Source organism: Triticum aestivum, chromosome 4B, assembly GCF_018294505.1.
Source record: "Triticum aestivum cultivar Chinese Spring chromosome 4B, IWGSC CS RefSeq v2.1, whole genome shotgun sequence".
NCBI lineage: Eukaryota > Viridiplantae > Streptophyta > Magnoliopsida > Poales > Poaceae > Triticum > Triticum aestivum.
Genome location: NC_057804.1, coordinates 165,246,998 through 165,271,916, shown reverse-complemented (window position 1 = coordinate 165,271,916; position 24,919 = coordinate 165,246,998).

The window sequence follows — 24,919 nt, the reverse complement described above, 5'->3', positions numbered from 1 at the left end:
TCTTCACGATCGCAACGAAACGGGAACTATCGAGAAGAAGCACACAACATGGTAAACACGCCACACATGAACAAGGCATGATGCACAAACAAGCATGATGCAAGACAAGACTACATGAAGCTACTCATGGCAAGAGATGATGCAAACAAGAGCAACACATCAAGGCAAGTTTAAATGAGGCCGGAAACAACATATAAAAATTCCGGTAAGTCCTCATATGCAAGTTCTGAATTGGTCCAGATCTGAATAAACCTTATGTTTGTCACATCCCTAGCTTCAGGCTTTGCTCTAGGTTAGCTTCATGTGTGCATCATGTCCATATTTTTGAAACTTGAATTGAGGAATATTGGAAGCCTCAAAACCCTAAATAAAAGAGGGGCAAAAACCCTAGAAATCTTATTCATTGCTCCAAATGGCTCTTCTTAAGTGTTTGATAATTTTTGGTAAGGGTTCTGGTCCCAACCAAAATATTGAACATTTTTAAGGATTTATTTTTGGGACTTTGAATTTAAATCATAGCTATTTGAATTGGACTTATATCTACTGTTAAATAAATATAGGTCCGATAATTCTGAAATATTTTTGTGGAGCATTGTTTTAATTCCTTTAGCTCCTAAAAATATTGTCAGAAGCAAAATAAATTGAATTGGTTTCAAAACCAAATTCAAAACAAACCTGCAAAATAGAAAACAGAGTTAAAACAGAACAGAGAACAAAAAAAAAAAAGAGCAAGCCCACCTGGCCTTACCTGCAGCCCCACCTAGCGCCCCATCTGGCCCAGCTCCCCCAGCCGGCCCAGCCCACCTCCTCCCCCTTGTCCTCTTCCTCCTCTGCCAGGAGGACGAACAGAGGTGAGGCGTGGCGCGCGCCGACGCTGCCTCGGCCACCTCCTGCTTCCCCCTGGCCACCTCCTGCTTCCTCTCGTCGCCCTGGACCCCGTCCGCGACGCCACGCACCCCCCCAGGCCTCTCACTCTCTCCCCGAGCTCCTCTCCTCCTCTGGCTCTCTCGCGCGCAGCCACCGAACACACAAGCCGCCGCCGACGAGCTTCCCCGTGGCCACCGGCCACCCCTAGCCTCGCCGATGCGCCCAGGAGCTCCCCCTCGACCCCTCCTTCCTCCCCACCGAACCACGGCCCTACGGACGCGCCACAACGCCGCCGGCATCGCCGTTTCCATCGCCGGCCGCCGAGGATCTTCACCGTCAATTCGCCACCATCGTCGCTTCCCCGAGCTCGCTGACCCTCCCTGCACGATCCCCGTGAGTCCCTGCTTCGTTTCCCCCTAACTCTAAGCCCGATTTCGAGCTCTAGCCGCCCCCTCTACCGGAGCCGAGACGCTCCGCCGCACGGACTCGTCGCCGGCGAAGCCCCGGTGACCAAACGGCCCCGCGCGTGCGTCCGTTGCACTCGCAACGACCCGTGGAGCAACGCTAGCATGGCAGCTAGCTCGTTTGCAAGCCGCAGCGCTAACCCCGCACCCACCCGAGCTCCGGCCGCCGCCTCGGGCTCCATTCCGGCGAACCCCGGCCACCCCCGCACCTCCCGTTGGCCCCCCTAGATGCGCACGGGCACGGGCTACCCTCTGGTGCCCTTGGCTTGGCCCAAAACCCCTCGCAGCGCCACTCCGGCGAGCTCCCGCCGCAGTTTTGGTCGTCGCCGGCCGAACTCCGGCGACTGCCGACGTGGCACGCCTAATTAGCACTAATGACGCCTAAACACCCCCCCCACAGCCACTGACAGTGGGCCCCGTAGTGGGTCAAAGCCCGGGTCAACGCGGGATTAGCCCCTGTGTCACTGACGTGTGGACCCCACACGTCAGGTTTGACCCGAGCCAGCCCTGTTGACCTGCTGACGTCACTGTGACGTGGGGCTGACGCAATAAGTATTTTCTGGATTTAAAAATAATCAGGAAATTCCAGAAAATAGCTAAAACTTCAATAAATCATAGAAATTCAACCGTAACTCCAAATTAAATAATTTATATATGAAAAATTATCAGAAAAATTCAAGGAATCCATCTGTACCATTTTCATGCATGTTAGAACAACTTATAGGTGCTGTTTAGCACAAATCATATAAAGGGCATTTAAATAATCACATATGGAGTTTGAATTTGAATCTTGTATTCAAACCAACTTCATTTAATCTGTTGCTAGTTGCATTAGCCCAAAACACATTCATTTTGCCATGTCATGATCATGCATCATATTGTGCATTGCATTGATTGTGTTCCTTTCTGTGTTGCCGGTATTTGTCCCCTCTCGATAGACGTGATACCGATGACGTGATCGTTGACACTGATGAAGACTCAATGTTATCTTCAGAAGTGCCAGGCAAGCAAAACCCCCTTGTTCATTCCGATACAATCCTACTCTCTCGCTCCTGCTCTCTTTTACTGCATTAGGACAACATCGATTCATCTGTTACTTGCTGCGGTAGCTGAACCCCTTTATCCTTTGCATGACCTGTCATTCCACAGTAAATAGATGAAACCCACTAGCATGAGTAGGAGTTGTTTGAGCCCTGATGTGCCTACTCATACATGCTTGTTTGTCATGCCTGCTACTGCTTAGAGTTGAGTCAGGTCTGATTCATCGGGGATGAATCAGAGGCGTGTGAACATGTCCCCATGTGTGTGAGCTAAGTGTGTGAACACGTTTTGGTAAAGGTAGCGGTGAGAGGCCATGTAGGAGTACATGGTGGGTTGTCTCATTGCAGCCGTCCTTAGGAACTGAGTTCTGTGTTTGTGATCCATGACCAGCTACTACCACACATTGGAATGCTTAAGTGCCCCTCTCGACTTATTAATCAACATGATCTCTGTCCAGGAGTTGCAACTAGTTTCTGGTGTTTGTAGGTAGTGTTAGTAGTCTACCAAGTGGCACCCGGTACAGGTGGGCTTGGGACAGACTAGGCACCGTGGCACGGTGTACCAAGTGGCACCCGGTTGGTGGGCTTGGGAACCCTGCACACATCGTTTGGGGCCGTGAGCGACACCCCGGCCGGATCTCCTTGCGGATGGAACCCGAATAGGCGATAAACCTGGACTAGAGACTTGTTCGGTTAGTCAGGTCGTGGCCGACTCCCTCGCCCGGCTTCCGCTTGAAGGTTGCCGAGGTACGTGACGTGTACAGGGCGGTAAGTGGCGGGAGCGTGTGTGAAGAAGTACACCCCTGCAGGGTTATCATCATCTATTCGAATAGCCGGATTCCTCGGATATGGAAACGTGGACCCCTTATATCAGTTCATAGACAAGTGAAAGTGGATACTCTAAAATACGCAAGATAAGCGTGAGTGCTATGGATGGCGTTCTCGTAGGGAGACGGGAGCGGATCCATAGTGGTGTATTGGTTGGTGAATATGTGGACTCGTGTGCGCCACCTCAAAAGAGTCGCTTGCAGTCGTAGTTCAGGATAGCCACCGAGTCAAAGCTGGCTTGCTGCAGTCAAACCCTACCATCCCCTTTGTTGATAATGATGCATATGTAGATAGTTCTGATGTAAGTCTTGCTGGGTACATTTGTACTCACGTTTGCCTATTTTATGTTTTTGCAGAGAGACTTCAGTCTCACTAGTAGTTCCGCTTGGACTTCGACGTTTAGCTTGATACCTCAGCTACGATCTTGTGCCCTCGGCAGGATCTGATAGATAGTCAGGCTTCTCAGCCTTTTTCATTTATAGATGTCTGTACTCAGACATGATAGCTTCCGCTTGTGCTTTGACTTGTATGCTCTGATTGTTGGGTCGTAAGACCCATGTTTGTAATGTCTCGCTCCTCGGAGCCTAATGAATAATTACTTGAGTCGTAGAGACATGTTGTGATGCCATGTTGTATTTGCACATATCGAGCATATTGTGTGTATGTTATTGAAATGCTTGGTATGTGTGGGATCTGACCATCTAGTTGTTTATCTTTAGTAGCCTCTCTTACCGGGAAATGTCTCCTAGTGTTTCCACTGAGCCATGGTAGCTTGCTACTGCTCCGGAACACTTAGGCTGGCCGGCATGTGTCCTTCTCGTTCCTGTGTCTGTCCCTTCGGGGAAATGTCACGCTTTGAGTACCGGAGTCCTGTTAGCCCGCTACAGCCCGGTTTACCGGAGTCCTGCTAGCCCAGTGCTACAGCCCGGACCCACTTGCTGATGACCGACACGTTCGAAGCTGGGTCATGGATGCCTGTCCCTGTAAGTCTGTGCCACTTTGGGTTTACGACTAGTCATGTCAGCCCGGGCTCCTTATCATATGGATGCTAGCGACACTATCATATACGTGAGCCAAAAGGCGCAAACGGTCCCGGGCAAAGGTAAGGCGACACCCGTGGGGATACCGTGCGTGAGGCCGCAAAGTGATATGAGGTGTTACCGGCTAGATCGATGTGACATCGAGTCGGGGTCCTGACAGCGTTGGTATCAGAGCTTGACTGCCTGTAGGATTACCAAGCCAAACTGGTCGAAGTTGAGTCTAGAAATTCTTTAGTTATATAAGGGAATTGATTGTGGGATGGAACGTAAGGCTCTTTTTACTCCTTATACCTCATGGCCTTCTGATCTGAGTCATCATCTTCTCTTCTACGGGGATTAAGAACTAGGCTATCTCTTCTTTCCATTAGGATCACGTGTTACTAATCCGTAGACTTATAAGATTGTTGATTCAAGCCTCAGTTCAGCTCCTACTACTTCCGTATGTTAACTGTTGATCTCGAAACCTTGATATTGTGCTTCTGAGTGGTTATGCCACCATTTTTGTGAATGTCTCAAATCTTTTCTGAGCATTTACAGCCGTTATGCTGTCCGAGTCATTCCAGGTTTCTAAATAGTCTGATGCATTTGCAAATCCTTTCCCTCTGGTTTCAATGCTCCTTTATGCCAGCTCAATCACACTAATTGTTGAGTTGAGGTATTCTATTGCCTTGACATTATGTTGGAGTTATTATTATGACCCTAGGTGTCTTAGGGGATCATCTAGTAATTTAGCCATGATTTGTGTTCCCAGTGTGATGATTCTGGCCATCATTCTCGAAAGCATCCCGTGATGCTACTTAGTAGTAGGTATTCTATCCCTGGGTTTTGAACCCGAGATTCACTCTACCTACTTCATGTTGATAGCAATTGCTAGTGCCTTTAGGATATTAGTAACCTTTGCGATAGTCCTTGAAGTCCGTGGTATCTTCTTCTTCCAAATACCATGAACTACTTATGGCAGATGTTTATTGGATCAAAAAAAGGATCACAATTAGAGTACTCTTGAGGAGATCTCCACTCATAAATCGTGACTCTGCCAGTTCTACCTTTCTGCATGGGTTATCCGGAAGAAATATGTTGAACTTGGTTCGACATACTAATCTATGCATCCACAACTCAGAAAGTTATATGTTCCTTTGAGCTGTTCTCTTTAGTTGCATTCTGACCCTCGTCTGTCAATTGATAGTCAAGAGTATGCGTGCGTTCGTTCATCGATGCCTATGACTCTTGTGGTCTGTCAAGCCATTCCATTCCGGGATGACTAGGAGAAACAAACTCCAGTACCTCTTCCATATCCAGGATTGGGTCAAAGAAGTTGTGCTCCGCAGATCAAATTGCTAATCCAGCTTTTGTTCTGTTCTACCTTGGAGTATTACCATCTTTAAATCGGGATTGTTATAGGAATTGCACACCATCCTATGAACTCCTGGTACAGTGATACTTCTTGTCGTCATTAGTCATTCCTCGGTCTTCGTGTTGATGCAACCGGAATACCGACAAATGAATTGTGATGCGTGAAATCAATACTCCTAGCAACCTCGTTGCTTGGTAGTTAAAAGACAATAATTTTATTCTTAGTGTGTTGGTTATTGAATCATCATTCTAAGATTGATCGTGCTACCTAGTCCATTCTCCTGGTTCACTCCTCGATCGATGAGTTGGGATTATTTCAAATTCTTGCTCTATTGATCATATCGTCTTGCCCTGAAAAGCAAGATTGTTCTCGAGCTTAGTAACATACCGGTGGCTCGTGATTTCTGAATATCTTCTCAGAAGTATTACCAGGTTGTCACCTGACCGCTATGTTGAGCTCGTGATCAAGTTGGTTTCTGTGAACCATCCTTCTCCAAGAATCTGTGTTGGATATCCCTGAGCTAGTTGGTTAAGTTAGACAACGACTTGGAGAGTTGGAAGATAAAAGCTTGCCTGACTTAGTTCGTTCCAAAGGGATATTCTTGTGTAGTGTGTGTTGAAGAAAGATGATATCTTCATCGATTGGTCCCTGTGATCAGTTGCTGGACCTATCGTCTTATCAATCCTTTGATTTGAGTGTGGGCTATCGTCAAATCAAGTCAGAACCAACGATGTTCGTAATGTTGTCTTCCTCGTGGTTGATCCCTCGAGCATACACCATTATATCTTTTGGGTCTGACCAATGCTATCACCGTGTTCACACGATGGTGGAAGTCCAGTGATATGGAAATTCCGATGAGTTGTTGTTGAGCCCATTGACAACATTCTTATCTCCTCCATGATGTTGTTGAACATTAAGTTAGTGTTGGAAACTTTTGAAAGCATCTTCTTCATGCTAGCTCATGAAGTACTTGTTTGATGAAAGGAGTGACTTCCTTGATTCACGTGCATTTTGATGTAAGTTGCCGTCGTGAACTCGAGAAGGTTTGTTTTTGCCTCCTCTGGAACCATCCCAAGTCAGTTATGCACGTGCGAAGTATTCTGTGGTTTGATAGACTGATCATCTTCATTCCATATGTGTATCCTAGCACATCAAGCCACCGACTGATTTGTTCAAGGAGAAGGAGTATCTTCATAAGAGCTAATCCGGACTTATGAAAGAACTTCGATATCCTCGATGATGGCTCCCAACCAGAACTCGGTAGTGTTTTATTGTAAGACTACCATGTGGGCATGCTTGTCTGGAACAACGTGTTCACATGTTTGTAGCAGAACCAGCTCATGTTTTGGAGCTTGCTATCGTAGTTCATTTCCTGAGAATCTCGCAACGTCATCTCGTCGATTTGTGTTGCAAACTTTCATTTTTCTTCCTAGACTCGATGAGTCTGGAATATCCTGACACCAACCAGATCTGAGTCTCAGGCAGATATGATGGTTGGAACATTTCCCAAGAACTATAATATTGGTCCCTCGATAACCGGTAAAGTGGATGTCGTGGCCAACACACCCAGCCGGAAGACCTATTATTGTAGTATCCTGGTTGAGGAAGTTGGCCACCTCCCCATAAGGATTTCGTAGGATTTACCTCCGTAACTGTTCCTTATGGATTCTATTGCTCCCGAAGTCCGACCTTTTACTTGATGTTCTAGATATCAAACCATATCTATGGGTGTATTACGCTAGCACATTAAGGAGAACATTAGAAGCGGAGTGCTAAATGTCTCTCGGTCGTTCATCCAGATTTTATTTGCTTGGCCTCGCTAAGGTGAAATCTGAGAAAGTGTTATCCTCCTTCGCATCTGCATCCTCCATCACCATTCATCATGGTAGCAAGTTGTGTTGCCAGGATCCTTGACACGGATGTTGGTAAAACTTTGATGAATATGGAAATGCTCAAGTTCTTGAGAGCACGCACAAGCGCTACGTGTTATCATCGGCACTAACCGAGGTTGCTCTCAGTTTCCTCGGCAATGCTATGATCTTTCAAACATAGAATCCACTCTCTTTTGTTGGGTTCTTCCCCAGTTACCAGAATCATTCTAGCATTTGCATTTTGTTCCCAGCTTGCACCACCAATGTGCCATTCTACCATGGGTCTCTTCCATCTCCGGTGATGAGGAAATTCATCCATTACGTTGTCTTCAACAAGGTAATCCACATCATCCAAGTCCGAGTATGCCATTCTACCGACCCCCTCCAAACGATCGTTGTGAATTGCCTTATGCTGGTATGAAGAGTTTCAATGATCTCCGAATCAAAAGTAATTCTTTTTGCCACTTAAGGAAATATCTCTACGAGTCACCTTCCCTAAGGTGTATCGTTACGGTATTAAGACAATTCAACTCCTCGCTACGTTAACAATCGATTACCACCTTCTTAAGTGTGGAATTATTGTCTACCTGGTGAACCTTCGTCATCCGTTTCTTTCCACCCCTCTTGAGGTGTATCTCGTGTCTCACCCGAGAGATGGTTCTAAGTCTCATTCCGTGAGTTAGTCCTGAGTTGTTCGACCTTCGAGAAGACCGATCCTTTTAGAGTTTTCCTTTCCTCCTCTTGTCATGATTAGCTGAAGATCTCAGAGCAAGACGACAAGACAAAGATGGTGTTCAAATCAACGTTCATTTGAAGTGCAACCTGGATCGTGAAGATTGTGCTAGTTTGCGTTCCCCTTTCACCTTACCCTACGCTTGAATCTCGAGACGAGATTCTTGTTTAGTGGGGGTGAGTTGTCACATCCCTAGCTTCAGGCTTTGCTCTAGGTTAGCTTCATGTGTGCATCATGTCCATATTTTTGAAACTTGAATTGAGGAATATTGGAAGCCTCAAAACCCTAAATAAAAGAGGGGCAAAAACCCTAGAAATCTTATTCATTGCTCCAAATGGCTCTTCTTAAGTGTTTGATAATTTTTGGTAAGGGTTCTGGTCCCAACCAAAATATTGAACATTTTTAAGGATTTATTTTTGGGACTTTGAATTTAAATCATAGCTATTTGAATTGGATTTATATCTACTGTTAAATAAATATAGGTCCAATAATTCTGAAATATTTTTGTGGAGCATTGTTTTAATTCCTTTAGCTCCTAAAAATATTGTCATAAGCAAAATAAATTGAATTGGTTTCAAAACCAAATTCAAAACAAACCTGCAAAATAGAAAACAGAGTTAAAACAGAACAGAGAACAAAAAAAATAAAAAAAAGAGCAAGCCCACCTGGCCTTACCTGCAGCCCCACCTAGCGCCCCATCTGGCCCAGCTCCCCCAGCCGGCCCAGCCCACCTCCTCCCCCTTGTCCTCTTCCTCCTCTGCCAGGAGGACGAACAGAGGCGAGGCGTGGCGCGCGCCGACGCTGCCTCGGCCACCTCCTGCTTCCCCCTGGCCACCTCCTGCTTCCTCTCGTCGCCCTGGACCCCGTCCGCGACGCCACGCCCCCCCCCCCCCCAGGCCTCTCACTCTCTCCCCGAGCTCCTCTCCTCCTCTGGCTCTCTCGCGCGCAGCCACCGAACACACCCGCCGCCGCCGACGAGCTTCCCCGTGGCCACCGGCCACCCCTAGCCTCGCCGATGCGCCCAGGAGCTCCCCCTCGACCCCTCCTTCCTCCCCACCGAACCACGGCCCTACGGACGCGCCACAACGCCGCCGGCATCGCCGTTTCCATCGCCGGCCGCCGAGGATCTTCACCGTCAATTCGCCACCATCGTCGCTTCCCCGAGCTCGCTGACCCTCCCTGCACGATCCCCGTGAGTCCCTGCTTCGTTTCCCCCTAACCCTAAGCCCGATTTCGAGCTCTAGCCGCCCCCTCTACCGGAGCCGAGACGCTCCGCCGCACGGACTCGTCGCCGGCGAAGCCCCGGTGACCAAACGGCCCCGCGCGTGCGTCCGTTGCACTCGCAACGACCCGTGGAGCAACGCTAGCGTGGCAGCTAGCTCGTTTGCAAGCCGCAGCGCTAACCCCGCACCCACCCGAGCTCCGGCCGCCGCCTCGGGCTCCATTCCGGCGAACCCCGGCCACCCCCGCACCTCCCGTTGGCCCCCCTAGATGCGCACGGGCACGGGCTACCCTCTGGTGCCCTTGGCTTGGCCCAAAACCCCTCGCAGCGCCACTCCGGCGAGCTCCCGCCGCAGTTTTGGTCGTCGCCGGCCGAACTCCGGCGACTGCCGACGTGGCACGCCTAATTAGCACTAATGACGCCTAAACACCCCCCCACAGCCACTGACAGTGGGCCCCGTAGTGGGTCAAAGCCCGGGTCAACGCGGGATTAGCCCCTGTGTCACTGACGTGTGGACCCCACACGTCAGGTTTGACCCGAGCCAGCCCTGTTGACCTGCTGACGTCACTGTGACGTGGGGCTGACGCAATAAGTATTTTCTGGATTTAAAAATAATCAGGAAATTCCAGAAAATAGCTAAAACTTCAATAAATCATAGAAATTCAACCGTAACTCCAAATTAAATAATTTATATATGAAAAATTATCAGAAAAATTCAAGGAATCCATCTGTACCATTTTCATGCATGTTAGAACAACTTATAGGTGCTGTTTAGCACAAATCATATAAAGGGCATTTAAATAATCACATATGGAGTTTGAATTTGAATCTTGTATTCAAACCAACTTCATTTAATCTGTTGCTAGTTGCATTAGCCCAAAACACATTCATTTTGCCATGTCATGATCATGCATCATATTGTGCATTGCATTGATTGTGTTCCTTTCTGTGTTGCCGGTATTTGTCCCCTCTCGATAGACGTGATACCGATGACGTGATCGTTGACACTGATGAAGACTCAATGTTATCTTCAGAAGTGCCAGGCAAGCAAAACCCCCTTGTTCATTCCGATACAATCCTACTCTCTCGCTCCTGCTCTCTTTTACTGCATTAGGACAACATCGATTCATCTGTTACTTGCTGCGGTAGCTGAACCCCTTTATCCTTTGCATGACCTGTCATTCCACAGTAAATAGATGAAACCCACTAGCATGAGTAGGAGTTGTTTGAGCCCTGATGTGCCTACTCATACATGCTTGTTTGTCATGCCTGCTACTGCTTAGAGTTGAGTCAGGTCTGATTCATCGGGGATGAATCAGAGGCGTGTGAACATGTCCCCATGTGTGTGAGCTAAGTGTGTGAACACGTTTTGGTAAAGGTAGCGGTGAGAGGCCATGTAGGAGTACATGGTGGGTTGTCTCATTGCAGCCGTCCTTAGGAACTGAGTTCTGTGTTTGTGATCCATGACCAGCTACTACCACACATTGGAATGCTTAAGTGCCCCTCTCGACTTATTAATCAACATGATCTCTGTCCAGGAGTTGCAACTAGTTTCTGGTGTTTGTAGGTAGTGTTAGTAGTCTACCAAGTGGCACCCGGTACAGGTGGGCTTGGGACAGACTAGGCACCGTGGCACGGTGTACCAAGTGGCACCCGGTTGGTGGGCTTGGGAACCCTGCACACATCGTTTGGGGCCGTGAGCGACACCCCGGCCGGATCTCCTTGCGGATGGAACCCGAATAGGCGATAAACCTGGACTAGAGACTTGTTCGGTTAGTCAGGTCGTGGCCGACTCCCTCGCCCGGCTTCCGCTTGAAGGTTGCCGAGGTACGTGACGTGTACAGGGCGGTAAGTGGCGGGAGCGTGTGTGAAGAAGTACACCCCTGCAGGGTTATCATCATCTATTCGAATAGCCGGATTCCTCGGATATGGAAACGTGGACCCCTTATATCAGTTCATAGACAAGTGAAAGTGGATACTCTAAAATACGCAAGATAAGCGTGAGTGCTATGGATGGCGTTCTCGTAGGGAGACGGGAGCGGATCCATAGTGGTGTATTGGTTGGTGAATATGTGGACTCGTGTGCGCCACCTCAAAAGAGTCGCTTGCAGTCGTAGTTCAGGATAGCCACCGAGTCAAAGCTGGCTTGCTGCAGTCAAACCCTACCATCCCCTTTGTTGATAATGATGCATATGTAGATAGTTCTGATGTAAGTCTTGCTGGGTACATTTGTACTCACGTTTGCCTATTTTATGTTTTTGCAGAGAGACTTCAGTCTCACTAGTAGTTCCGCTTGGACTTCGACGTTTAGCTTGATACCTCAGCTACGATCTTGTGCCCTCGGCAGGATCTGATAGATAGTCAGGCTTCTCAGCCTTTTTCATTTATAGATGTCTGTACTCAGACATGATAGCTTCCGCTTGTGCTTTGACTTGTATGCTCTGATTGTTGGGTCGTAAGACCCATGTTTGTAATGTCTCGCTCCTCGGAGCCTAATGAATAATTACTTGAGTCGTAGAGACATGTTGTGATGCCATGTTGTATTTGCACATATCGAGCATATTGTGTGTATGTTATTGAAATGCTTGGTATGTGTGGGATCTGACCATCTAGTTGTTTATCTTTAGTAGCCTCTCTTACCGGGAAATGTCTCCTAGTGTTTCCACTGAGCCATGGTAGCTTGCTACTGCTCCGGAACACTTAGGCTGGCCGGCATGTGTCCTTCTCGTTCCTGTGTCTGTCCCTTCGGGGAAATGTCACGCTTTGAGTACCGGAGTCCTGTTAGCCCGCTACAGCCCGGTTTACCGGAGTCCTGCTAGCCCAGTGCTACAGCCCGGACCCACTTGCTGATGACCGACACGTTCGAAGCTGGGTCATGGATGCCTGTCCCTGTAAGTCTGTGCCACTTTGGGTTTACGACTAGTCATGTCAGCCCGGGCTCCTTATCATATGGATGCTAGCGACACTATCATATACGTGAGCCAAAAGGCGCAAATGGTCCCGGGCAAAGGTAAGGCGACACCCGTGGGGATACCGTGCGTGAGGCCGCAAAGTGATATGAGGTGTTACCGGCTAGATCGATGTGACATCGAGTCGGGGTCCTGACAATGTTCAAGTTGTTAAACATCAAGTTAAGATGCACCAAGATGATCTACATGAGATTCTAGTCAAGGTACATATGAAGTTCATTTAGTTCGGAGCTACGGCCTAGAAGATATGAGCAAAACAAGTTAAACATGGCATTGATGCAAAATGCATATAAACATCAAGCAAACACCTCAAAACAAGGATGCAACATGATAATATGAAGCTGCATGCAAAATCAAGCAAGTTTCATATGAAGCACACTCAAAACGGAGCAACGGTTCAACACATACACGCTATACAAGTTATAATAACAATCTATCCAAAACAGCAACTAGGCATATTGCAAGCATCAAAACAACATGCTACAGGACCTCAACAAGAAAACAAAAGGCGTGGGCATGACGTACAGGTAAAGCATAACAATACATGAACACTGAGCTATCTCCAGAAATCACTAGAACATGCTCCAAAACACATGGCAAGATAGCAAATAATATCAGTTTCAGACTTTGCAGAAATAACATCAGGTTGCAATGTTTAGAGCTATCAAACAACATGTTACAGGAACTTATCATGGCAAACAAAGGCATGGAAGGATACTACTAAATGCATAGAACAAAATTCCTTTACTGACCATGAGCCATAAAGGATCAGAAAATATGATGGCACCCATGTAAACATAGCAAGTTATATGACAGATTCAAACATGGCAGGAACAACGATAAGTAGGCATGTTTGTGAGCTTGTACCACTCACCACAGAGCAATACATGGCATGAAAAGGCAACCAACAGTAAGAAGATATGTTTATGAAGCTAAGCATTGCAAGAGAAAGTTCATAGGGTGCATGGATCACTAACAAAACACATGGCACAAACTGAACTTAATGTTAACAGGCTGACAGCAACATCATTTAGTAACTTTGGAGCATGATAACAACAATCTACAGCAAGCCATAAATGCAACCAGGGGCATGGATGGATAGAGCATGACATGTATAACAAAACATCCTTAGTGAACGTCTCCAGATTATGCATAGAACGACTTGTAGCAGCAGGTTTACATAGCATCACAAAATAACAGATTCAGCCTAGCAAAACAGTAACAGCAAGTACACTACTTCACGAGCTCGATTCACTCACCACAAGTCATTGCATGACAAGATAAGCATAGCATCAGCAAGAAGACATGTTTATGAAACTAACCAAGGAAAGAACAAGTTCATAGCATGCAAGGATGAACTACAACGACCTTGGCAAAATTGAATAACATGTAAACAATCTGCCAGGAAACATTTTATAGCAAAAGTAGAGCAAGAAAATGACATGATAGACTACTCCATAATTGCAAACAGGGGCATGAATGTATAGAGAATAACCATATGTTCAAATCATCCTTACTGAAGTATCTCAAAATATGCTTGGATCTCTGTAGCATCAAGTTTACATGGCATAAAAATAACAGCAGAACAGGGACTGAAATCAGCAACATCACGAAGCCTAGTTTACATGCTTGTTCTAGTCACCACATTGATAAAAAAATACATGGCATACACCCCTGTAAATATGGCATGGCATAGTTCAAAACACATGTAGGACTCATGCTCATAGGATGCACACATCAAACATGGCAAAAATGACAAATGAGCATGTTCTGTTAACAGACAGCAGACACCATTATATAGCACTCTTGCAACAATTATTCGGGCATCAATATGGACTCAAATGAACATGATGCAATGGAATGAAATGAAGAGCATCTCACAGCGAACAATTTGATATATAATACGCACGAAACGGAGCAGTATGCATGGAGATATGATGCGATGAACAGGGGCTAAAAATATGCAATAAATCAGGGACAGTGATTTTCGGGGTCAACCTTCATGGACAGGATCTGGATCCGGATCGGGCGCGGATCGAGGCGGGGCCGGGCTCACCGGAGCAGGGTGCCGGAGTGGAAGGAGACGACGGTGCAGCGAGATCCGGCGGAGGGGGCTGGTCCGGCGGCGCGGGGAGGCGAGGGGAGGCCGGAGAGGCAGCGCGGACGGTGCGGCGACCGACGGCGGGCGACGCGCAGGCCGGGGTGGCGCCAGCGGGGCGCGGAGCTAGGTGGCGACGGGGCCGCGGAGGGCGGCGCCGGCGGGGAGGCATAGGGCATGGGGCGGCGGGCGCACGATGAGGCGGCGGAGGCGGGACGGCGGCGGGCGAACCGGCGGCGGGGTTCCGGCCGCGGGGCGGCGGCGGCGAGGCACCTGGCGGGCGGCGGGATCTGGGCCCGCACGGGCCCTGGATGGGCTCCGCGGGCCGGCAGCGCACCACGTGGCGGCCTCCGATTGGCGCGGGGAGCAACGGCGGACATGTCCGGTCCAGATCGGACGTCTCCGGCGGGCGAGAGGAGCGGGGCTAGGGTTTCGGAGGGATTCATCCGCGAATTTCGGGGGAGGGCACCTATTTATAGATTTTGGGAGCTAGGAGAGTGCAAATGAGGCACGGTTTTCGCCCACACGATCGTGATCGAACGACCGAGAGCATGGAGGGGGTTTGCTGGGTTTTGGGCCACTTTGGAGGGGTATTGGGCTGCAAGACGAAAGGGGCTTTTGCGGTTACCCTGTTAACCGTTGGAGTATCAAACGGACTCCAAATGGCACGAAACTTGACAGGCGGTCTACTGGTGCTATACCAAGACCACTTGGCAAACCTCGGGCCATTCCGAGAAATTTTATCACCCACTCACAACGAGAGACAAAAGGGGGACGCCGGAGGACATAGGAGTGCCGGATTACAAAACGGACAGCGGGGAAAATGCTCGGATGCATGAGACGAACACGTATGCAAAATGAGATGGACATGATGACATGATAAGATGCAACACACAAGCAAATGACATGGCAATGACGGCGAATAACTGGCAGACACCTGGCGCATCGAATCCGGGGCGTTACACATAGCCACTGCCATAAACCCTAGTCTTTTCGGTCTCACCAATAGGGATCTTGGTCTCACCGAGATGGGATTGTAATCTCTCTGTTGTCCTTCGTAACATTTTGGTCAAACTGAGATAAGCGATTGGTCCCACCAAGATTGCAATGCAAACTCTCTGTTTCCCTTTCATACCGTTTCGGTCCTACCGAGATGAGCGAATCAGTCCCAGCGAGTTTGCCTGACCAACCCTCTGTGTGTCCATTACGAAAATCGGTCTCACCAAGTTTGTGTAATCGGTCTCACTGAGATTACGTTATGCCCTAACCCTAACCATATCGGTCCCACTGAGTTGACATGTCGGTCCCACCGAAAATCCTAACGGTCACATTATTTACTAAATTTGTCCGACCGAGTTTCACGATTCGGTCCCATCGAGTTTGGTAAGTTGTGTGTAACGGTTAGATTTTGTGTGGAGGCTATATATACCCCTCCACCCACTCTTCATTCGTGGAGAGAGCCATCAGAACATGCCTACACTTCCAACATACATTTTCTGAGAGATAACCACCTACACTTGTTTTGAGGTCAAGATATTCCATTCCTACCACATAAATCTTGATCTCTAGCGTTCCCGAAGTTGCTTTCCACTCAAATATTCTTTCCACCAAATCCAAATCATGTGAGAGAGAGTTGAGTGTTGGGGAGACTATCATTTGAAGCACAAGAGCAAGGATTTCATCATCAACGCACCATTTGTTACTTCTTGGAGAGTTGTGTTTCCTAGATTGGATAGGTGTCACCTGGGAGCCTTCGTCAAGATTGTGGAGTTGAACCAAGGAGTTTGTAAGGGCAAGGAGATCGCCTACTTCGTGAAGATCTAACCTAGTGAGGCAAGTCCTTCGTGGGCGATGGCCATGGTGGGATAGACAAGGTTGCTTCTTCATGGACCCTTTATGGGTGGAGCCCTCCGTGGACTCGCGCAACCGTTACCCTTCGTGGGTTGAAGTCTCCATCAACGTGGATGTACTATAGCACCACCTATCGGAACCACGGCTAAAAAATCTCCGTGTCTCCAAATTGTGTTTGCACACTCCAATCCCATCCCTTTACATTCTTGCAATTTGCATGCTTTACTTTCCGCTGCTCATATACTCTTTGCATGCTTGCTTGATATGTATTGTGAATGTTAAACTTGTGCCAAAACTCCACTTCAACTTAAAGAAATTAAAAACTGCAACTATTCTTGCTTAGAGTCTATTCACCCCCCCCCCCTCTAGACACCTCTTCTAGATCCTTTCACTTGTTCAGATCTGTGAAATCTATGCAAAGTCTCCATTTCCCATTAGCCTTGCGCACCACCACTGGATTTTCTAACCACGTTGGATGCAATACCCCTATGACCAAACCAGCTGCCTCAAGTTCCTTGATTCCTCGGCAATAAAATGTTGCCACTCCAAAGCTTGCTTTTAGACCTTCTGCTTGATGGATCGGGCATGTGGGCAGATAGCATGGTGGTGCTCGATTACCACCCTGGGAACACCGGGGATGTCAGATGGTTGCCATGCAAACACATTGACATTCGCCCGCAGGATGGCAACGAGCGTGCTTTCCTATTTGTCGTCGAGGGTGGCACTGACAGTGAATGTGCCATCAGCGCTAGCCAGCCCTACCGAGACCTTCTTCACAGCGGGTGCATCAGCTTTGGATCTCTTGCTATTGGAACACTCCGGCAAGTCATCAACAGGCGCAGCGCACTCCAATGAGGTACGCTTCCCAAATTCCTTGTTGGCATCCATGCTAGCTTTGTTCTTTTTCTTGCTTTCCTTGGCGGGAGCAGTGGTTTCCGCGGCCTCTGCAGTGATTGCTTCCCGATACATCTTGTCCACGCATATGATTGCGTCTTTCTTGTTCAATGGAATGGAAATGATGCCCATTGGCCCTGACATCTTCAGAGTGTTGTTGGCATAGTGGGATGCCGCCATGAATTTAGCCAGGGCTGGATGAGCCAGGATTTCGTTGTATGACAGAGAGAGGTTAACCACATCAAACACGATCTTCTCAGTCTGGTAGTTTAACTCCCATCGAACGTCACGGCAGTGTGATCTTCCCCTTAGGACGACTCCTGCCGGGGTTGATCCCTTGAAACATACCAGTAACCTTGTGCTCTTCTTCTGCTATCTGGAGTTTGCTGATGACCTTTGGAGAAATCAGATTCAACCCGGCCCCACCGTCAACCAACATCTTTGTGACCTTGAGGTTGTGGATTATTGGTGAAACCAACAATGGCAAGCACCCTACCGCGGTGGTGCGGTCAGGGTGATCCCCTTCATCGAAGATGATGGGCGTGCGAGACCACTTGAGCGGCTTCCGAGAATCCGTCGTTGGCTCCATGTCATTGACTTATGTGCCTAGTGTTTAAGTTGGCGGTGAGAGGAGTGCAAAGATGCTCCCCCGTCAATGCATAGGGCGTGAGTGGCTTTCTAGAACTCCTGCTCGTTGCTTTCCTCTTCATCACCTTCATCACTCTCGTCATCACAATCCTTCTTCTCACAGCCTCTAGCGGGCTTCCCTTGATACTAAGGAGCCTCGTCGGGACGACCTGCTCTGCCTCCTCGGCCCTTTCCGCCAAGGCCATCTTGGTCTTTCTCCTTGTCACGCTTCTTGTACTCAGCCCTCTGCTTCTTGACGAGTTGCTCAACCTGATGACACTCCTGAAGATCATGGCCTTTGGTCCGATGGATCTTGCAGTATGGCCCATCGCCCTTCCCAGCCTTCTCAGCAGCCACGGCTTCCTGGCAATCAGTGCACGCGGCAACTTCCTTGCCGGGAACCTCAACCTTGTCCTTCTTGCCGGTACTATGTGCGTTCAATCCTTCAATGGTCATCACTGCTTTGTCCTTGTGCTTCTTATTGCGCTTCTTGTTCTTCTTCTTCTGATTGGTGGCATCTCATCATCCTCCGAGCCGATGTTGATGCCATCTTCTTCACCGGGGAGTCGCCCCCTCTTCTACCCGAGCACACTTCTCTACCAGAGTGTACAGCTCATTCGCAGTCTTGGGCAACCGAACGTTCATTTTAGAACGTATCTGGCATTTGCACACATTTGACTGGAATGCAACTATCACAACTGCTGGGTGGATATCTGGGATGTTCCTGTGCACTCGGTTGAATCTTTGCATATACTTCTGCAGACTTCCTCCTTCCTTCTGCGGGAGGAGCTGTAAGCCGCTGGGCCACCCTGGTTGTTGATGGCCTCCCATGAAGGCGCATCAGCCAAGAACTCACATTTGGCTAGAGTTCCAAAGGGAACTAGTTGGCGAACACCTTCTCATCTCTTCCCCCGACAGCTTGAACAGTGATGGTGTAGTTGCTCAAGAACTCTGCTGGGTTTAGTCTCCCATTGTACTTCTCTGGTATTTCTGGCTTGAACATGCGAGATGATGGCCAACGGACTTGCCGCAACTCGTGAGTGAAGGCGGGGCATCCAACCTCGAAAGGCAGGTACCCTCCTTCACCGGGTGTGGGCTCGTCGATGTCGGGGCCATTGCACCTATGAGACTAGCGGCGGGTGTCGCGGCGTCGTTCGATGGTGACAAGCGTGTCTTCCCTTTGTCGGCCTTCTAGGACTCATTGCTGGTCTCGACGTGCTCGAGGGTCAGATGAAACCATCGATACATCATCGGGTTATTGGTCGCATGGCTCTGTCTATGGCCCCTGTGCTGGCTGCCGCGGAGGGGATTGCATCATGGGGGTGCCCCTTCGGTACGGCCAGCGGCTCGGGCCATTGTCGCCGCCCGTGGAGGCCGTGACGGACCTGCTCGCTATGATCCTCCTGTCTTAGCGAAACCAATCGTGCTTTGAATGGTGGCTATCCAATCATCCATCTGATCGGCTGCCGGCGGGAATCTCAACAGCAGTTGGGCCCGTGCCATGGCCTCCGGAGCAGTGCTTGGCATGGTGACGACGTAAACCGTAACGTCGTCTGGCTCCTGACGGTGTCGGTTCTGGCAGTGCCATGTTCTCATCGTCGTGAGACAGTCGCCAGGGTGGCGTGGTGATGAGGTGGAGGCGCTTGGGGATCGGCGGCCTACATTCGGCACATTGGCTGGATCAGCTCGCCCTGGGGCTGGCGCATGCCCTGCGGCAGCGCCCGCAGCCGGGGAGGCTGGAGAGCTGTGGTTTGCCCCAGAACGAGTGCCACCGCTGCGGCTGTGTCCTTCGGTGGGGCGAAGAGGTATAGAGCAAATGATCTCTCCACCCACACCTTGTGGAGCGTGGCCGCTGGGATGCTGCTGGCGCTTTCCTTCTCTGGTGCCGCATGCTCCCGTTTCGGCCACTGGGGAGGTGGTGACGACGCCACCTGCGCCGGCCACGTCCCCCACAGCGTCCATGTCCCCGTGTGTCCCCGTAGCACCCGCAGCATCGGCGGTCGCGTGCAACGGGGCCAGAGGTGGACGGGTGAGCTGTAGCATCGGGCTTCTTCTTGGGCACCAGGAATGATGAAGCCGTCGATGAAGAAGACGATGATGAAGATGACGCGCTACGTACGCTTCTCTGGTTTGCGCAAGCTCTCCCCCCACCCGGCGCACAAAAGGTGTCATGGGAAACCGCGGCCACCTAACGGGCCATCAGCCCCTTTGGGGTTCTTCAGGGGGAGGGCACATTGCACAAAGAGCAGAGAGCGTAGCACAGCACAACAGAGATCACACGGGCAGTTTTACCCAGGTTCAGGCCGCATCGAGGCATAAAACCCTACTCCTACTTTGGTGGATTGATGAGGGGACCGTAGTGGATATGCAGCGCTCTATCCCGGCAAGGATGCCTTGGGGCGAGGGAAACTACGCGCGTATGAGTGTACAAGGGTCCGAATCATTTCTATGGTTGCCATGCCCTCCTTTTATAGGTCAAGGGGTCACCACAATGGCAAATCAGTCATTGTGTACTGATTAGATAGCAAACTGTGCTATCATACCTAACTCTGGAGGTAGGACAGGGCACATTAAAAGCGCCGCTTAGTGTCACATCATAGCGCAGCCCGGCAAGCTTTGCGGGGCCATTCGGCCACCTTCTCGCCTGCCTGCGTGACATGTCTCTAGATGGGTGTCATCTGGAGGTAATTTCCTTAGGAAGTGGCTGTGATGCGCCAAATGACAGCCACCTAGCTACTTGGGGGCAAGACACCGCACCGATTGGTGACTTGCGTTGCTGTGAAGTGGAGCCTTGGCAGGGGAGCCCGCCTTCATCATGCCCGACAGGCCTGCCGGGGCGGTCTTGAGACTTGTCTTCGGGGTAACCTCAACCTCGCAAGGCTCGCCTGCCCGGCAAGGGAGGTTTTTCCTTAGCGGTGTCTTGTTCATTTAGCTTGACTTTGTCTTCTTGATCTGCCATTTGGCTTCTCAAAGAGTTGATCTCTTCTTGCTTGGTCTAGACTTGGACATTGCAACCTTGCTCCCAAGTCTGTGTACAGTTTGGGCAACACACCTCGGGTTGGTTGCACCGACAATATATAAGCATTCCTAGGACGATCAGCCAAGAGACTGGTCACTAGGAAGCAAGGTACCCCGCAAAAAAAGAAGAAATCGAGGTGTTTCATCAAGCCAGCTCTCGGTCACATTCAAAGTGCAGCAAGCACGGTTCACACAAAGATGCACCGCAAGGTTAGCTAGCCTGTTTACAAGCTGAATAACAAAAAAAGAGAAAATATTACTGAGCGCTCCTATTTCTAATAGGATAGGAGCCAGAATTAAGCGAGAATTGTGGCGAGTGTTCCATGCAATCAACTTCCATTATCACATGTGAGAACCCTCGAAGAGAACCAAATGTGTTGAAGATTGCTTTATCACAGATTACAATAAAATAAGAGTGCAGATGCTCCACCATGCGGTTCCTAGTAGTACATACATGTATAGTAGTACTAGTAGTACTACGTAATACTAGTACTCGGGTAGTAAACTTTGCGCTTGGTTGTTCGCCTCTTCGGGAAGTCGAACAATATTGGTACTAGTATAGTGTATGCTTCTACCAATCTGACACTGAATTAACTGTTGCACGTCCACCGCCTGAGCGAGGGAGAGCTTACATTGGTCAAAAGTTTCTCCTTGTCCTGCGAGCCATCGTGCGCAAGCTTCTCCCGTCCTATAAACTTCTCCTCGTTCATCAAGTTGACGGGAGACAACAAAGTATAGCTAGTATGTCCTATTAATATGACTTAATTTTAAACGAGATAAATACATTGTTTATCACTGTATATTTTTAAAAATACAGTCAGTGGACTTCATAATACGCTCATTGCATTGAATATGTACATTTTCCAGTGTTTATACGGTCACTAGCTAACCCTGGCTGAGTATGTGTGTGCATGCCCGTGTAGGTTGAGCACTTGAGCGTGACCGTGTGTGTTCCGTCATGTGCTCGGACATGCATGCATTAGGGCGTCATGCGCATTTTTGCATCCATGTGTACGTGTGACTGTTGCATGCATGCACGAGGTTGTAGTCCCTCACATTCACATGTCATAAGTCAATGCTTTGTCAAAATTTTGCATGCAAGGTTTAATCATTCATTGTTCAGCATGCATTCCCGATATTAATACATTGGTAAAGACAATTTCTTGAGGAAAACGAGCCCATGAATTGAGTACAAAGGGGACCAATAAGCCAGGACGGAGGGAGTACTAGTAGTGAACCGGAAGGAGTGAGTAGGTACTAGTAGTACGTAACAACATGCAGTAACAAAATTCCTCTATGCGCATCTTGTCTACGTATCATGCAAGAAAATAGAGATAAATACAATTGACACTCAGGAACGGTCCTACACGTAGGGGGAGTACGTGTAGGGGGCACTCAGGAGTAGACAAATCATACAATAAGTTAGTCGGACGAAGCAACCATCATTTCACTCTTCAATGACACGTACGCAATATAAATTGGTTGATATGGAGAGAGAAATAAAACCGATCCACTATATATACACTAGAAGGAGCCTAAGCTACAAGCTTGCTTGCTTGGGTTGCTGTTTTCACAAGCATAGAACGGCGGTGGCCACATCGCTGGTCATAGATCCGGCCTGATCCCGCTGCTGGGGGAAGGGGACGATGTTCTGCGTATACGCGGTTGACAATGGCGAGGGAGAAAACCCACTGTCGGTGCGCCCCAATCGAGGGTCCCCATGGTATGGGCTGATGCCGCCTCCCAAACGCCCTTCTAGCTATACCCGGACATCCTAGGTACTACTTTCTTTTGGAGCCGGCTTGCTCCACTACCGCAGCTCCCCACGTAGATCCATCCCGATGTGGATCTTTCTCTACTTCTACTGGCTTCTATTTATGATGAGTTTATCTCTCATGAACTAGTGCCACTACCATTATTCTAATCAAACTTCTTCAATATCTTTGCCAACAGGGATGCTCGGCTTGATTTTAATGGAACTGCACAAAAGCATCGTATGATCCAAGGGTGCCATGCTTCTTTCCTTCGACAGGTTCTACCTAGCCAAGAAATTAAATCCTATTTAGGGTTTAGGGTTTACATGTAGACCCCATAAATATTTTTTTGTACACCCTCTCACAACTTTTGTCTTTAGTTGTGAAGTAAATATTGGCTATGATCGGTGAATCATTGAGATGCATCAGCATGCGTGTTAGTTTTCTTTGTATTTGATGGAATGTTGTAACAGGGCAACCTTGGAGTCAAGATACACTAGCAAGATGCCCATGCGTTGCATGGAACATCAAGATGCATCTGTATGAGTAGTTTATCTTGTGGGAGAAAAGTATAAATGAGGGAAGGCCTTATTCGCAAATGTGGAGAGGGGTGTGGGTATGTTTTTGCAAAATTGCCATAGTTTCCTTCCTATCCGTTAGATATAAATCGGACGGCCTATATTGCAGGATGGCAGGCACACCATCATCACCAACTCTGTTTTTTATAAGAGTAGATATACATGAAACAAAATCATAAAGCTTCGTACTCCCTCCGGTCCTTTTTTGTATGCGTATAAGGCCACTCATAGTGGGGAGTATCATATACTAGTATCATGCATAAATTACACAGGGGGTGAAGGTAGTATGCGAGAGTGTTTGGTGGGTCAAAATTTACTACTATGCAAAGAAAAAAGGACCGGAGGTGTCGCACGATGATGTCCAAGGAATATGGTGATAGTGGGAGGTGGGCCATGTAGTCACTGGGCTGCCGTGTTTTGTACTCCTCTAGTGTAAGAGTGGAGAAAGTTAGTTTGATCACAGAATAAATAAATAAGAGTGCAAGCGCTCTACGATGCTCTACCACCATAGTAATAGTGACAAATAAGTCGCCAAATCACATAAACCCAATATACTTACTGGACGAAGAAGCAAACCATCACTCTATATCTCTCATGTAATACATTATTCTTTCGGAAACCAACGTTTTGTTTCGTTGGATCACGCCATCGAGCAAAACCAACATTTAAATCTTGTCTGTCACGTTCGTGTCTTACCCTCATCCACGGCTCCATCCCCACACGGTCGCTCGGCATGCCACTCACCACAAACCGAGTATACGATAACTTTCCCGCCTGCTTGTCGATGGATCGCGCCATGGCATACTAGCACTACTGGAAGAGATTGATGAGGAGGGGGAGGACAGCTAGCTGTAGCACGGACTCCCAAGAACTTTTTGCATGCATGTTGTGGCCGGCCGGGGCGACGTTTGAACGCGGAGCAGTCACGTGCACCGGGAAGCGGCGTAGGCGGCGCTCTCTCGGCCGGCACGCCGCTTCAATGCTTGCACCACTGAGAGGTCACGTCTGCTTTGGCCAGGCATGAATGTGGCACTAACCGTTTTAGGTGGGAAGCACGTGTGGGTGATGAAGAGGGTTCAAGTTGGCCAGGGCGGTCAAGAACGGGCGTGGCAATGGTCCGGACGCCCGCAAACAAGAGATGTTGTACATAAATATTGCTGTGTATATGATTAATAACATAAATAATGTGCCAGTTGGACAAATATGATTGGAGATGGAGATGGAATTTTACGTAAACATGGATGTGCATGTCTATGTCTATGTGTGTGTGCGCGACGACTCTCGCGACTACTCGTACACACCATTGATGTCTCGTTCTCCCTACACACACAAACTTAGTACTGGCTCATTTTGTTCCTAGGATAGGAATATCATAGGAGTGGGAAACAATATGAAGTGATATAAACGAAGTACGACGTACAAGAAGAAATGTACACGCACTCACTCTGCCTCTGAGATACCCGCGAGTACACAATGGAGCACATTTGTGCATGAAGAGGTGGCTTACGTACGTAATAATTTGACCCTTTAATTTGTTCATCTAATATTGGAGGGTCGGGGACCACATATGAGCGATACAAACTGCCACCTGGAAGCGGGGGCGTGTTATTGATCGACTTTTCTTTATTGGTACATTAAAAAAGATTTGTCCGCCATTTTTTGTTTCTTTTTTTCCGGGAACGTGTGTATTCTATTTAAAACCACTCCTATG